This window comes from Rhinolophus sinicus, linkage group LG03 (genome assembly GCF_036562045.2).
Source record: "Rhinolophus sinicus isolate RSC01 linkage group LG03, ASM3656204v1, whole genome shotgun sequence".
NCBI lineage: Eukaryota > Metazoa > Chordata > Mammalia > Chiroptera > Rhinolophidae > Rhinolophus > Rhinolophus sinicus.
In genome coordinates this window covers 120,617,731-120,634,757 of record NC_133753.1, presented here as the reverse complement: position 1 = coordinate 120,634,757, position 17,027 = coordinate 120,617,731, and the positions used below count along the sequence as shown (strand labels likewise).

At 36.8% G+C, this 17,027-nt stretch overlaps 1 long non-coding RNA gene across 2 annotated transcripts in view; it reads left to right on the top strand.

The window, feature by feature from the left end:
- The window catches only part of LOC141570395 (uncharacterized), a 64,160-nt gene that overhangs the window by 43,353 nt on the left and 3,780 nt on the right, over positions 1 to 17,027 (top strand). For both annotated transcript variants that reach the window (XR_012494396.1, XR_012494397.1), the window contains one exon: positions 16,475 to 16,551. This is a non-coding gene — a long non-coding RNA (uncharacterized LOC141570395). The remainder of the gene's footprint in view (positions 1 to 16,474; positions 16,552 to 17,027) is intronic.

Below are 17,027 nucleotides of genomic sequence, written 5' to 3'. Positions count from 1 at the left end.
CGATGATTCCAGGAAAGATAATGAAAAGAAACAAAATACGGATTCTTAAGAGAAACAGAATTAAGAAAGTTTGCTATAACGGACATTAGCCAAAAGGAAATGATACATAAAACTTTTACTATTTGAAATCAGGAAAATACATTCCCGCCCCCCCCAACCTTATTTTCCAAAGCATGAATCATGCTTTGTTTTCTTAATGCCCATGTTTGTCCATATTTATATAAAAGTACAAAACATTTAGACATTCATGATCAAGTGCCCCCGCCTAAACATTTATTCGCATGGTCAATGGCTTATTTTCTCAATAATTTCCCATAAAACCACAGATTTTCTAAGTAGCAGGATCACTGTAAAGAATATTCCATCAAAAAAAACCAGTGAAAAAAAGCAGTTTACAAAGCGTTTGTGTCACTGGCTCTCTCAGCAGTTTAAACAACAGTGGAAATTTGCTAATATTCGTTCCTAGTTGCTTTGTCAGAGACCTGCTAGAAGGAATTTGTGTATTATGTGTATGTCCTCCTCTTTTTCTTTCTCTTCTGCAGTCTTTTATGTTTGTGCATAGAATAGCAGGAGATGTGTTTTTCTCAGATTCTTAAATTCTTCCATCAGTGTATTTTGTACATTTCTAGGCTCTGTTGATAAGATAGGAAAGGAACAATGTAAGCAGCGGAACTATTTCTTGTTCTATAAATAAAGACAATTAATAAGTTTGATTTTGTACAAAAATGAAGAGGAAAGCGTATACAAAATAAAATGGCCTTTTCCAGTGAGTTCAGCATATACTTGTATGATGAGATGTTCTTTTCAAATATCAAACAATGATCTTCAGCTTTTGGATTTTTTTCTTTTAAGAAAATAGTTTTGCTGAATGGTTATGTTTCTTGCAGGTTTTCGTTTATGACTCATCCTTTTCCTTATGTGCTTGGTATAATGAATATAGTTCTTCTACTTTACATTTTTAAACACTCATTTGTATTGTGCAGTACTTCCTAGATTTCAAAGCCTTTCAATCGTTTCTTTCATTTGAACATTTTTGTGATATAGGCAGAGAGCAACTGCTGCTTTACGAACCAGGAAGTTGAGGCTTAGAGTAAGTGACCTGCCCAGCAGCTACACTGGGTCTGAAACCCATGTTTTGACTCCCAATCTTGTGGGCTTTCCGTTGTGCTACACTGCCTCTCAAGGCATGTTTGCTTCCATTTTAAGCTTATTACAATTTCTGAAAATCAGGCTTGATGTTTCCCTTTGTGACTGCTACACTGACTTTGGCAGAATGATATTAAAATTGTATTTCTTTATAAACTTTGAAGAATTAAAAAAGTATTTTCTTTAATTTCACTATCAATATCTTTTTTAATAATATGTTTAAAATATGTATTGGTAATTGATGCTAACTAGACTTATTGCAGTGATCATTTCACAGTATATATAAACATCGTATCGTTATGTTGTACCTCTGAAACTAATACAATGTTATTTGTCAATTATATCGCCATAAAAATGTATTGTATATTTAATATGAGCCAAGCATTATTCTAGCTTCTGGATACAACATGGAAAAGAAAGACAGGCTGTCATGGAAACTGCAGTCAGCTGCAGAGCTTTTTCAGTATAGGGTGAGTTATCAAATGTCATCCTTGTTGGGTCAGTTAGAGTGAGATTTTTGGTGAGCAGCCTTATTAGGGAGAATCATTTATACAATGTGCTTGAGGTCATTGAGTTGACTTGGTCAGTGCTTCAAAGGCAAAGCCCTTTCATCAATTTTCTGGAATGGTAGACAATTGCAATAATTGGAACATAGCACCATTGACCTTCTTCCAAATTGACTTGGGTTGTTCATTGGTACAAGCCATGGATAGTGTGGTTCTTGAAGAGACAACCATGTTGTTTAAGTGCTTTAAAGAAACCATGTGAAAACCATTTCTATTGATAGATTTTGCTAAAGTCAAGATATCCTTATAAAATACTACTAACAATATGTAATATTATTGAGTGTCAGCTTTGTAGTGAATGCTTTGTAAGAACCATCTCCTATAATTCTTGAAGAGAGACATCATCATCGTCATCTCTATTTTAAAATTGAGGAACCAAGCCTTAGGGAGAGAGATTACGTAATTTATCTAGGAAGTGTCAGAGCTAGAATTTGAACCCAGGAGGTATGATTTTTTAGCTTTTGCTCTTACCACTGTGTTATTATAATCCTCATAGTGAAAGAGACCTGAAACCTCACACTGTCAGATAGATGAAGGCTAGTGATGCGTGGTAGCTTTGGTTTCCCTAAGAAACTTAGAAAAGTTCAGAGAGCACAACCACATCTATGTATGGCAAAGAGTCCCTTCCTCCTTGTGTTTTTACAATTGTAATAGCGGTCTGTGGCCCAGGTATTTCAGGAAGTATTCCAAAAGATAGGTGCAACCCATTGAAAAGCTCAGAACACTGAAAACAACTCCATGTTTTGAAATACCAGTCTATTTCACAAAAGTCTGTGATTGATGTATCTGAAAACAACTCCATTTGGAAGTTTTCATAATTACATATACATGTGGTTCTAACTCTTCCTTTCATTTTGTGGTTGACTAGTTAGCATTGGTCAAATCCAACCTCTCTCTAGTTTTTTGTTTGTTTTTTCCCCCCAACTTGTTAGGGGAGGGTAAATTCTGATTTTGCCTTTCCAGGCTTTTACTCTGGAGGCTTAAAATCGTATAGAAATAGCTTTGAGCCTTCTCTATATGCCCTCCAAGCAATTCATTGATGAAAACAATGACTATCATGCTTTTCATGTGGAAGATTGAGAAAGTGTGGCTTTGGTGAATTGTATAAGGCACTTTGTCTACATAATCTCATTCCTGTTTTGGCTTTTACTCTATCTTCTGAACAAGAGGCTAATTGGCTTTCAATGACACATTCTATAATAAATTCCTGTAAAAAGATGTTTTTTCATAAGAAGTCAGCCGTATTTAAAAATGCTTCATAAATCATGGAGAGCGAAGCTTGTTGCATTTGCAGGTCTTGAACAAAAAAAGAAAGTTCAGTGTAGTTTGTATTTGTTATAATCTTGTTCAAGGTGAACTGGACAAAAACAAACACAATTTGAAGGATTTAAATAATGTAATTAACCAACTTTGTTATATTTCACTATTCAAAATTGTTAAAGAGGAAATATATATATTTTCCAATATGCTTATGAAGTATGTACAAAATTTGATTATATACTTGGTCTGCAAAAAGTTTTAACATTTTTTTTCCCAAACTAGAACACTTGTGGAACACATTCTGACAACAAAATCAAAATATTATATTTTAATGGTCAAACAAAATAATAAAAAACCACTTAGAATTTGAGAAAAAGACTTTTCTAAATGACTCTTGAATCAAGAGGAAATACGAAACTGAGATGACAAATGCTTTAGCAATTAATGCAAATGAGCCCTCTTCATTGAGAAAGCTCCATGACTGAACAGAGCTGCACTCAGCAAAATTCAAGACTTCACACTTTTTTATTATTTTAATACAAATGAATGAAACACTTAACTTAGGAAACTGGAAAAAGAATAACAATACCTATAAACCACAAGTGAAAGCCAGAGAGCAAGAAATTAATAAATATAAGGCAGAAATTGCTATTTTTTATAAAACTTATTCCCCAAATCTACAAAAACACTGGACTTAATCAATAAAACCAAAACTTTTTTTTTTCAAACAAAGATGCTTAAAGGGTAGGCTTGCCACATAAAATATCATACAGAGTTAAATTTGAATTTCAGATAAACAACAATCACTCTTCAAGTATATACTAGTATTTCTAGTATATAGATACTAAAAGTACATTCCAAATATGGGATATACTTATACCTTATACAGAAGTTATTATTTATTGTTTATCTAAAATTCAAGTTTAACTGTGTGTCCTACATTGTTATTTGCTAAATCTGGCAGTACTATCAATGGAAAGAATAATTATTTAAATTTGAGGATCTAGATGAATTAGACCATTTTGTAAAGAAATTAAAATTATGCAAATTGCTTCAAGAGAAGATAACAAAAACAGAACAAAGAATTAAGTACTGAAGAAATGAAACAGAGTTTCAAATATCTATCATCAAAAAGGCACTAGGAATTCTGCTTTCATCCTTGGAGAAGTAACAATGACCAGATTTAAGCTAGTGCAGTTAAACTGGACAAAATATACAGAACAACTATTTTTAGATATTGGACAACGGACAGCACACACCCCTAGAGAAGGGAACAGATGAGCTAAGGCCTAAGATCTTCTTGGCTTAATGCTTGGAGGCAATTATCAGACAAAGGCACAGGCAGAAGAAACCCACATAAAGCCTTGCTGAATTGAAGAGATGGAGATTGGAGTTTGGGGAGTCAGAAACAACCAGAAGTTGTAATGCAGAGTTTCAGAAATGAAGGGCATGCAGAGAAACGAAAGCTCCAAAACCGACGTGAGGCTCCCTTAAGGCTTTGCTGAACGTGCGTGCATTGAAAAATCAACCAAAGGACAAAGAATGGGGTGTTCTATGCTGAACAATTCCCACAGCTCAGGTAGGATGAGAGACTTCTATAATAATATAATTAAAACATTGTGTCATTGGCACATAATGGACAAATAAATCAATGAAACAGTAAAGAGGGTCTGTTAAGACATGAAAAAAAGACTGCATCTGAAATCTATGGAGAAGGAATGTATTTTATAATATATGATGTTAGGACAATTGGATTTCTTTTTGCAAATATGAAGTTAAATATCTACTTTGTATCAAATACAATTTTCATTGAATTAAAGATCTAAATGTAAAAAATCGAACAATTACAATACTAAAGGCAATACTTGATTATCTTCAGGTAACTAAGGCCTTTAAGTATGACACAAAACTCTGAAGTCATGAAGATAAAGATTAATGTATATTACTACATAAAAATGTATAACCTTGCTATGGTAAAAAAACACTAAATAACATTTAAAAATAAATGACGGATAACTTGTGAGATTATCTATCTATCTATCTATCTATCTATCTATCTATCTATCTATCTATCTATCTATCTATGTATCTATCATTTATCTCCATATATAGTAAATATATATAGTTACATACATATAGTATCATACCAATGATATGTAAAGAGTTTTTACAAATCAATGAAGACAATACCTGTATAAAACCTATGAACAGGTGATTTGGAAGAGTAAATGCAGATGACCACAAACAAATGAGAATGTGCTAAACCTTGCTAGTGTTAAAATTTGAATTAAAGTGAGATATGATTTTTTTTTATGTTTCATCTATTATATTTAAAGTTACTATCATTTAATAACTGATAATTCCCAGAGTTCGTGGAGTCATGGGAAAATAAGAATTTTCATGTACTTTTATACTTATAAACGATTACATTTTGGAAGGTAATTTGATAGTATTTTTCACAGTTTGAACTATTTCTACCATGTGATGGAACAATACTACTTCTGGGATTTATTATATTGAAGCATCTCTGCAAACAGGCTGGATTAGTACAAAGACCACCTGGATGCTTTGGTCAGCTGCTTCTTCGAGGCCCTGGATTCTACATGCCCTAAAATCAATCTACTGGTTGACTCCCCTTCCAGGCTTTGGCTTCTCCAGGTTAGATCACTACCCCAAATCCCTTTAGATGAACCCATGCTCCATGGTTCCTAAAATATTAGTAAAATTTGTTTTACTACTATTTTCCCCCTACTATTATCCCCTTGTATATGATTTGTCAGAACAAAACCCTCTGCTGTTTACTTCTAAAGATGATGTTTCATAAATCTGAGACCCTGGACTGTGACATCTTCATTAGTGTGCAGGAGGTTCTCTATTCATCTAAAAATCCTATTTAGAACAGGTGACCGTGATACTTGAGGTTGATATGCCTTCTTAGCACCTTCAGTTATTACTGCATTTGCCCGAAAATAAGACCTAGCCGGACAATCAGCTCTAATGCATCTTTTGAAGCAAAAATTAATATAAGACCCGGTCTTGTAGTAAAATAAGACCAGGTCTTATGTAATATAATATAATATCTGGTGTTATATAGTATAATACAAGACAGGTTCTATAATATAATATAATATAATATAATATAATATAATATAATATAATATAATATAATATAATATAATATAATATATAATACTGGGTCTTATGTTAATTTTTGCTCCAAAAGACACATTACAGCTGATTGTCCGGCTAGGTCTTATTTTCGGGGAAACATGATATTAAACCCCAATATCATATATTTAACCACTATATTTCATATATTTTTAAATGCAGAGTTTTTTCCTCCATTTAGCATTTCTAGACTCATGACATATCTTAAAAGCAACGGCATGTTGCTGTTTAATGAGCAGTGCCTTTTCTTTCTTAGTAGGACGTAAGGTAAAAGTGCATCTTATAATCAGTGGTATTTTAGTTTGAATAAAATTCAGTTGTTATACATAGTTTAATGAAAGCATTAGTCCAGTGTTATTTTATTTTGATAATCAGTCACATGGTGCTACATGAGATCTCGTTATTATGCTTAATTTATTATTATTAGCCTCTCCTTAATCTATTCTCTCATCAGTGTTTTAGGAGATTTTTCTTAGTTCGAAGACTGTTTACCAAGAGTAGGTATTTGCAAGTTGATAACCTGCTTGGAATTATTCATGACCCTGAAATGAAACGAAATTCTGGTTTTTAGGTACCATTTTATTTAGCATTATTTTATTTAGATTGTGGCTTCATTTTCTTCCTTTCTCCTACCCCTCCAAACTGTTGTTCCCTTACTTTGGAAAGATTCAGATAAGGTATTTCTGAGGGGGTAATTTCTGAGGATGGTTAAACCCAGATTATGCCACTGAGTAACTAACTATATAGACGGGGCAGGTTATTACAATTTTCTCAGCCTCAGCGTCCTCATTTGTAAAAGCCTTGTTCACCTCAGTGTTCTTGGGAAGAGCTGCTAAGGTAATGCACATGGACTTACTTTCTAAACTCTAAAACTATGAAACTTCTGGGCATTATCAATAGTCTCAGAGGGCACTTTCAACAATTGCTAGTTTTAACTAATTTCCTGAGCAAGGATGTAAGGCACCCTCACATATTGAGTTAATCTAGGATGAATTCTTTTATTTCTGTTATAGCTCATCATCGTGTCTTCTCATTCCTCTTGGTGCCTGCTCTAGTATTCAGATAGCCTTAAGAAAAATAGAGTATAGCAAGGATAGATCAAGAGCCTATGAGAAAGTGGGAGGAAAATTCTCCTCTCATAAGCCGGGTTGCTCTATTAAAGATCGATTGCATCCCATGCATACGGTGTTCATTCTATGCATATTTCTCCTGTGAACATTCTGTGTCTATAATCTTGTAATCAGTTTACAACCATAGGATCAAGTCCAAATTTCTAACCAATGGAGACCTCTATTCACTCCAATATTCCATGAACAATGGAATTGTATAAACTGAAAGTGACTTGGAGTTGGTCCCCTTGCCCTAACAGGTAATCACATCTGAAGCATCTAAGACAAATTATAATTTTATAATCTATTCTTAAAGACCTGTTGAGTGAGTTTCCAACCTCTCAGGAACTCATCCCAACATTGAGCAAATGTTACTGTCAGTAAATATCACTTCAGTGATATTTCTCATGCCATAGAGTAACCAACGTTTTGTTGCTGTTGCTTCTGCCTCAGTGAGATGAGGAAACACTGACAACATGTCATCTCTTTGAGCTTATCACTGACTTGCTTCAAACCCTTTAATAAAGAGCTTCCTACAAGGCAAATTTCTCAGCAGGCCATATAAGGCCCATCAGAATCTGCCTCTGGCTATATTTATAGTGTCTATTCCTGATATGCCCTATGCATTTGGTGTTTAGCTTCGCTAAAGTACTTTCTGAACCCCAAGAAGATCATGTTCTTTCATAATGTCTTGTTTTCACACACAGCAAAATGTCTTGGAATGTCTTTTCCTCTTATCGTCTCAATTGACACTTACCTTTATTTCAACATTCAGCTCAAATATCACCTCTTTTGGGAAGAATGCCCTCAGCCTCCTAAGCAGTTTGTCACATTGTACTCTTTTAATACTTCTATTATAGTATTTGATTATTTAGAATACTACTGCTTTTTAATTGTTTGTATGCCTTTCCTCACTCCTCACTAGCCTGAGGATTGAAGGCTGACATGAGTCTTCTTCATGTACTTACTCTGTGTACAATAGCTCTCATATAGCAGGGGATCAATAAATGAGTTGAAGGGAAGGAGGCAGCGATATCACAATACTCTCCTATTATTCAGAGACCCAAAAGGCTTTCTTTGCCATAAATTAGGAGGAATGTGAATAGAAAATCATGAAAGACCTGCCAAAAACATCAACAGGCTAAGTATAAAGGTACCTAATTTATGTTACCATTATCAAAAAATTGTAAAAGGACAATCACAAGTATGTATACCTCTTTGAAAGACATCATGGTAGGTCCCATTTGCCATCCCTAATGGGAAAACAAAAAACAAAATCAGAAAACAAACAAACAAAACCAAACTTTGCTAAGCCAGAAAGTCAAGCATTGATGTTTTATTATCAAAGAATGATTTTTCCATTAGCTTTTCAGAACCCGTCAGCAGAGCATTTTGCAAAAGCGTATGGACATTGGCAACCAGGGATGTATCAGAGGCATGCCATTAAGGATACTCAGGCAGTTTCCCAATGCCATTAGAGATTCTGATGGCCAGAGATGAAAAACTGGAGATCTGCTTATACAAAATGCACTGACACTGGCATAGAATTGTGATATAAATAACCTGTATGACATCATGAAGTTTTTCTGATTTTATTAACACATAAAAAAATATAACTTCCCAGTAAGCATGTCCTAGGGAAGATAAAGTGAATCAGAACTGGGAAGGGACCCGAGATTGTGTAGACATTTTTGTTGCCAATATAGGGGAAAATTCCTTAAACTGCCCTTTATAAGCACTTGCAATTTTGTTTTCTCACTATAATCTCTTCTTCGTAATATAGTGGTTGCTACTATTTCTAGATGGGTTTTAAAGCTGTTTGTATTCTACCTGCTGCCAAAAAGGAAATCTTTTTGATGTTGTTTTGATGTTGTTTAGATGAAGTTAGTGGGAGCAAGCGAGAAAAAACAAAGGGCTTATGTAATTTACACACCGGAAAAATCTACCCTCTCTTTCCACCCCCATTACATGGCTATTGATGTACTAGAAGGCCCATACATCTGCATTGGGGACATCTTTTAGGACTTAATGGAGGACATGTAAGTTTCTTGTATGGAAGCTTTTAAAATAAATGGGCAATAGTTCCCTTTCCCTTCCTTCCTTCCTTTCTTCTTCTTTTCTTTCTTTCTTTTTCTTTCAAAATCTTTTAAAATCGGCTTCTGAGGGGTTAAAGACTGTTTCCAGCTCTCTATGATACCATTTTTATTTTTAGGAATGCTGTTTCCAGTGCTCATTTTTCCTTTGTAATCAGTGTCATTCTATCCAATTCTCTAAAAATGTTCTTAGTAAAGTTCGATTACTGAATTCATGCATCATTGATCATGACACCAGCTATCAAATCTGTGTTTGGAGTGGTTAAGAATCTTGGGTTTGGAGTCCTGGATTTGCCCTATTGTATGACCTTGAGCAAAGTGTTCAAACTCTTTAAACTTTATATTTCAAATCTGTAATAAGAGACATAGCAATTGTAACTACTTACACACTGGAAAAATCTACTCTCTCTTTCCACCCCCATTGCATGGCTATTGATGACATGTACTAGAAGTCCCATGCATCCGCATTTGGGACAGTAGTACCTACTCGTACTCTTTAGGGTTATTATGAAAATTTCATGAGATAATGGCAAAAATAAGGAATATACGTGAGTGTGCGTGTGTGTGTGTGTGTGTGTGTGTGAGAGAGAGAGAGAGAGAGAGAGAGAGAGAGAGATCTCCATATATCTCCAAATCTCCATGCTAACATTCAGCACTGTTTTTACATTTTGGGGAGAGAAGGCAGATTGTAAGTCAGACAGCATAGGATAGGACCTGACTCCACTTCTTTCAGCTTGGCTATCCTGGCAGAAAACTGTATATGTGCATATTATCTCTCCAGATGGTTCTTATGTGCAAACGTATTTGAGAACCATTTATCTAGAACATTTTCTTGCTTTATAACAGAGCTGGTTGTAACACGTAAGGAGTCCCATCCTACATTTACAGGGTTTCGGAGAACTTGAGTCTGGAACATTTCCCAGTAATTTATGCCAAATACTTCTTATTGTCACTAAATTTAAAAAAAAAATTGTCTAGTTAAATCATTTATGCTACAGGTGTACATAAAACCCTTTATAATAGCCTGTGTGAAGATGAGGCTATTTGAGATTAAATGCTGTTATATGTGGATATTTGTGTATGTCTATGAACTGCTTTCTTGACTATGTGGACTTCAGTTTGAGTCACAGAGGATGCTTTATTATGTATATTTATCCACATTAAAGTAAAATGAATGTACAAGCACCTTATTGAAATTTACAGGGAGGAAAAGCCAGAAAAATTTCTAGTGGGGGATTATAAATGAAAATTAAGAGCAGTTTACCCCTTATTGTTAAATTAGATTCTATAAAACACCGATAAAACACCGATATTCTTGGGCTTAGTATGTCATCTTGATTGATTGATGTGGGGACATATTTATGAGGTGTTTCACTGATTCACTGATTTACAGAGTTTCCAGTTCTCCCACTGTGTTAGGACTCCATTGGTTGTAACTGATAGAAGCCCTATTCAAACTAAAAATTTAAAAGGGTGGATGAGGTGTGTTTTTTTGGTTCTGACCACAGTACAGGAATGAATCTGTTGACCTATTCTTGGCATAGTGAGGTTCTCCCAGCTGTGACATCCCAGCAGAGAGAACGCTTCTCTTTCCCAATACCTCCAGTAAACTCTCAGAGCTAGGTCTCATTGAATGTGACTTGGATCACATACCCATTTCTGACCTAACCCCTACAGCTAAGGAACGGAAATCAGTGATTTATTTGGCCTAAATCACATACCAGTCCCTTTAGGGTGGGGTGAGGCCCATCCCCAGATCCAGAAACTGGAGACACAGGTGACTCCCTCAAGGATGCTGAGGGGCTATTATCAGAAGAAAAGGAAACATGCTGAGCATCCAAAAGTCAACAAATGTCCACTACTTCTCATAAGGTCCAGAGTCCCTTAATTAGGAAACCTCCTACCTTGGAGGTTTTCACTAGAGCCTTGGAAGGGAAGACTAAACTGAGACCTGTTCTTTGGGGGAAACCTAGTAATTTCAGAAAATATTAAATAATGATTTTCCCTCAGCCTTTTTCTCTACCAGTTTGTACAATTCTTGTCTATCTGCCTGCCGGTGTGAAGAGAAAGGGGGTTGAATCCGTCAGAAGGCTTTTGCATTATGCTGAAGTACCGTATTTAATTATATTGTAATTTTTTTTTTTAATTTGAGTAGAATAAGTTGAACTTACATATAAGTTCATGGGGAACAGATCACAGGAGAAAGAATTGTTTTCTGACAGTCTCTCTGTGCCAGTAGGTTTATATTTAATTATATTTAATAATATTCCATACATTATAAGTCTCCTATTATGCAAAAGTAGACATCCTATTTAGGTGTTAAGCATGCTTTCAGCAGGGAGTGGTCTCTCTCTTTCCTTTCCCTACTTTTCCTAGGATTCCAGCTTTCAGGAATCAGTACAGTTCCCTGAATTTCCTATTTAGAGCGTTCTGGACTTTCTGGAGTAGCCCCAATCTCACACACACATATCACTTCAATAAAAGGAGATTTGTGATATGCAATTAAAAGGTTATTTTACTATTATGCTTTGAAGATCTTTATGTATAAATAAATTAACAAATCTAAAAATAATTAGACCATGATTCCTAACCTGTGTTTCAAAAAATGTGGTCTCAGATGCCCAACTTGCTGTGGATGTGGTGCAAGCAGAGACGTGACATGTCCATCCCTTCTTGGTCCGAAATAATTCCCAACATAAAAGAAAATCCCACTGGCTGTGCTTATGTGTATAGTACTTGTGCTTGGTACCACGACTTTAGATGCATAGAAGACACAGCCTTTGCTCTCAAGGATGTTAAAATTTATGGAGAGATGGGGAATTCATAAGAGATAAGTGAGAGACATTTCAAAGAATAAACATACAGTGTCCCTGGAGTGTAGGCTGATATAATCTCTTTGCAGGACAATTTATCAATATCTATAAAAATTTAAAATATAAAATCTATAAAAATTTCAGTGAGTACTCAAGAAAGATATGAAAAAATAAAACAATAATCTCCAAGTGTGGAAGGCATTTCTAAGTATGACATAAGCCCGTTAATATCAGAGACTGATAATTAGACGATACAAAAATTTCTGCATGACAAAAAATAGACAAATAGCCAATTGTAATTTGTAATTCACACAAAGAGCTAGTTTTATTAGTATATAAAAATCTCCTACAGATCAGTAAGAAAGAGAACACTAAACCAATAGAAAGAATAAAGTATATGAATACTCAGATCAAAGAAAATGAAGTATAAGTGACTTTTAAACATATTAAAAGGTGCTTATTCATAAGAAGAGGTACTCACATTAATACCATAATAAAATACCACTTAATCTTCAGTTTGGCAAAGATCAAAAAGTTTCTTTACACATTATGTCTTTTCTGGTAAGGTGAGAAAGTATGGGGAAACAGTCCGTCCTATAAAGTTCTGTTGGGAATATAAGTTGGTACAACCTCTGTAGAGGGCAATAGTTTTAGCATAGTTATCATGTTTTAAAATGCAGCTGTTCTTTGACCCAGTACATTTCTAGAAACGTATGTTCCTTTGGAAATATTTGTCTTTTTGCCAACTGATCTGTGTGGAAGGTTATTTACTGCAGCATTGTTTGAACAAGCGAAAAACTGAAAATAACCTACAAATCCATCAGAAGGGGACTGGCTAAATTAAATTATGGCATATCCTTCTATATTGTACTGCTCAGTTGTAAAAACGAATGAGAGCCTTTTTACATGCTGATATATAGTCATCTAGCCGAGATATATGGCTCGGTGAGAAAAATGGAGATGTAGAACATTGTGTTTCTCGGCATATATAAGAGGAGCTGGGAGCAGAAGTCGCTTCAGGAATGGGAACTGAATGGCTTTCAAGCATTCATATTCCAGAAGCTTACTTTTTCCTAAATATACTTTATATTTTTTATTGTTGTATCATGTGGATGTACTCAATCTTCAGAATTAATATACTTTAAAAATACAATAAAATGCACATATGAATTTATGAAGCAATTCTACTACCAGAAATGACTCTAACAGCATAGTTTATAATAGCAAAATGCAGTTCATTGGTAGCAGCTGTAGAAAAGAATCCCATGTGTGGGGTGTGGAATGCTTTCCAAGGCATAGTATTCAATTAAAAAAAAAATAAAAAGCTAAAGCAAGTTATAGAAAAATATATACTACGTGCCCTTTATGGGAAGATATATATATATATATATATATATATATATATATATATATATATATATATATATATATATGCTCTTTGTACAGTCATGGGACATCATGTGTGTGAAAAGACACACAAGGTATTTACCAGTGACAGACTGGGGGCAGGAGGCCTGGTGGCACTTGCTTTGCAGTGGATTCCTTTATATACCCTATGAATTTTAAATTTTGATATCCAGATAATAATTAGTCAAACAAAGATAAAGATAAGGACAAACATGTAGCTTTATTGGTTTGCGAACGACTGAGTTGACCTTCTGGATGAAGAGAACCATGCTGAGTTAAAATCAGTGTTAACGGAAGAGACACACTCATCACGTGCTGAGCTGAAGCCCTAGAGATCCATTTGGGTTCCCTACAATTCCAAAATGACCGCACAGACAGAAAAGGCGGTCTCAGAAGACGGATGACTTTACATTTTGGGCAATAGTAGGCTTAGTTTTTAAAAGATACTCAGCTATAACCATTTCCTTTTCATAGAAAATGTTGCACTTTTTAAATCACCCATGGAATTTGGCAGACAGTGGGAAATGCTGACTTTTCCACGTTGCCCATTATGCAAAGCTGAAATATTCAGAACACAAGAGACACATGCCGCTAGCACAGTGACCTTAAAAAATGTTCAGGCAGATGTATCAGAATCCGTTTCCCATTGCTAATGTCCTCGGCCAGCAGGCGAGCATGCAGCTGGCCCAATGCCGCCTCCACAGCAGCTGGTCGGTTGAGGGTGTGCATTAGCTTTCAATTTAAAGAGAAGCGAGGGAGCATGATGGTGGAGAGTGGGACGCGTTATTCAGGGTCAGGTGGCAAACAGAGGAGGGCCTAGGAAAACTTGGATGATGTCTGCAACCCCAGCTCTCACAGTGGGAGAAACACAGAGATGGGATTGCCTCCAAGTGTGAAAGCAAAGTTCAACTAACCATTAGCCGCACATCTTGAGTCATTTGTTCACTTGGGTAAAATTTCTGTCAGTCAATAGTGGTTCTTCCTGCCTTTTGTGTAAGAGGACTGTCCAGTTCTGGAGTTCCAAAGCTGTATGATGTAGGGACTCATGTGCTTTTCACCATTTCCTCATGTGACCTGCTATTTTCAGTTAGGAGTCTCTGTAGTTGTGTCTCTCTCATCCTTATTTGGAGGCACTCTCCATCTTTGCTCATCTGCTTACTTCCTATTCGAAGCCTGGGTCTAACCACGAACTCCTTGACTTCTGAGTGGACGTGTGTGGTTATCCTGTCTGACTTCCATTCTCCACTCTTCTCAGTCCCGTGGGGAGCTACTCCCTCCTTCCTCAGTCTACGCTGTTCAGATGGTGAGGATGCTGGTGCCCCTGAATCCAGGACCAGAAGCTGGAATCAGCATGAGTGAGCACCCCAGGTCTCCTCAGCCACAGTGATTGGTTTGTGGGTGCACACGTGACCCAATTGGTCAAAGCGGAACGAGTCCTGGGATTGGAGTGAGAGCTTCTGGGACATGCTCTTTCCTACTGAATTTGAACTGGGGAGGATATGAGCTGAAGCAGTCATGTATCGCTGCATGGGGCCTGAGAGTGAAGGGCACACAGCACACAGCAGAGCCCAGAGATGCAGAGACAGAACCTAAGAACATGCTTGGTGTAACCCTTGAATGTGGCCTGGCCCAAAGCTGCAGCTACCCTACACATTTTCGCTGTGAGTCCCCAAAACGGAATTCCCTTCTTTCCTTGATCTCCTTAGGCTGGGTTGGTTTTTCACTCATCTGTAAAAGAGAGAACTCTGGCCTCCTATGAAGATACTAACAGAAACAAACCTGGACAGGTCTTTACTCTTTTCAAACATTTTCATCCATATTAGCTACTTTGTTCTTCCAACAACCCTGTGCAATAGTCAGGACAATTTATATTAATTTCCATTTATAGTTGGGAGAATTGAGACTCATGGAGGTTAAATGACTTACTTGGGGTACTAGCTGGTAAGAAAGAGCCTGTTCTGGAATTCAGGACTCTGGATTTCATGCTCTTTTCAGGGCCTGCTGTGGCATGACTTTGGGTCCTTTGAATGGCCTGCTCTCTGGTGTACTGCTGGCCTGTAAGCTTGGAAGACTGCTCACTCCTCCTCTGAAGACGCCACGGGGTGCCCTGCAGACTCAGGCAGGAGAGTGTCTTGGGCCTGGTTAGCTGATTTAACGGGAAATAACGAGTCCCCATCCCCAAGGAGTGCCAGAGTAGAGTTTGGTTCACTGGGCGAGGCGGGCACCAAGGGGTAAAGTCAAGGAAAGGGAGGCTGAGGGGAAATGATCTTCCTTGGCCATAGAGTGGCTTTGGGGGGACAAATGGGTGGCAGCATTTCTATTTTGGCATTGCTGCATTTGCTGTCAGCATCTTAGCAGCCTGGACCCCGGGCCTGTGGGCTCCTGCCCCGAATCTTCCCTGCCCCGGCTCTTGCCTCACGTATCTCATTCAATACTAGCAACAACTCTGTGATGCTGGTGTGATCACTCCCATGGCACAGAGAGAACGCGGACAGTCAAAGTCAGTAACGTACCCCTTGTCTCACACTAGTAAGCGGTCAGGTGGTCACACTGGAGTTCAGTTCCTTCCGACGCTTAAGTCTCGTGCCCTCTTTCCTCATCTTTTGCCGTAGCCACTTGTGCTCAAGAATGATATATTAACGTGCTTGTTGGTTATACAAGAATAGAATATAAAGCATTTCTATTTTTTCTTTTGTAAATCAGAGGATGGAAGCCATTTTGTGCACTACAGAAAGAATAAAATTCCTGGATGAGGATTGAAGTGTTCTCTGTACATTTATCACTGTCTTTGAGGCATGGGGATGCACGAGCTCAGACACTAGCCTAATTAAAAGAGCTAGGTTAGAGAGTAACAAGGAAGCAGCCCCAGTTAGCATGTACTGTAATTAAACCTTTTTTTTTTTCTTTTAAAGGATCACCCCCGCTGACTGCAAAAGTGATTGCCATTGGTTCATAATATCATGGGTTCCTGGAGAGTGGCAAGATCATGGTGAGCTCACACTCTCTCTCCCCTCCTGCACCTCACCTCTGCTAACCCCTCCACCAGCTCACGGTTTTCCTTCTTTAGGCTTTGGCAGGTACTTTGTCACACTAATCTTAATCAGATCACTGTGTAATTACAGAGGGACTGTCAGGATATTTTTGGTTGTCATCTAACAAAATGCAGATTGTGTGGCACATATACATAGAATTACTCTGTAATTCAAAGTAAATTGACATTTAATTTCAATCTAAGTACACAGGAATTACAGACACGACAGATACAGTCTAATTAGGAAGCACAGTATAAGAATCTGTTTATGGAAGGAAAATCCATATCATGTCCCACGTTTAATGGAATCAAAATAATTGCTCTGCATTTTTGTAGAGCGTGTGTAATAACAACAGTAATAATTTAAGATGCACTTCTGGCCCATCTACCATGCACGTATTTTGTCTCATTGAATATTAGCAATAACTCTGGGA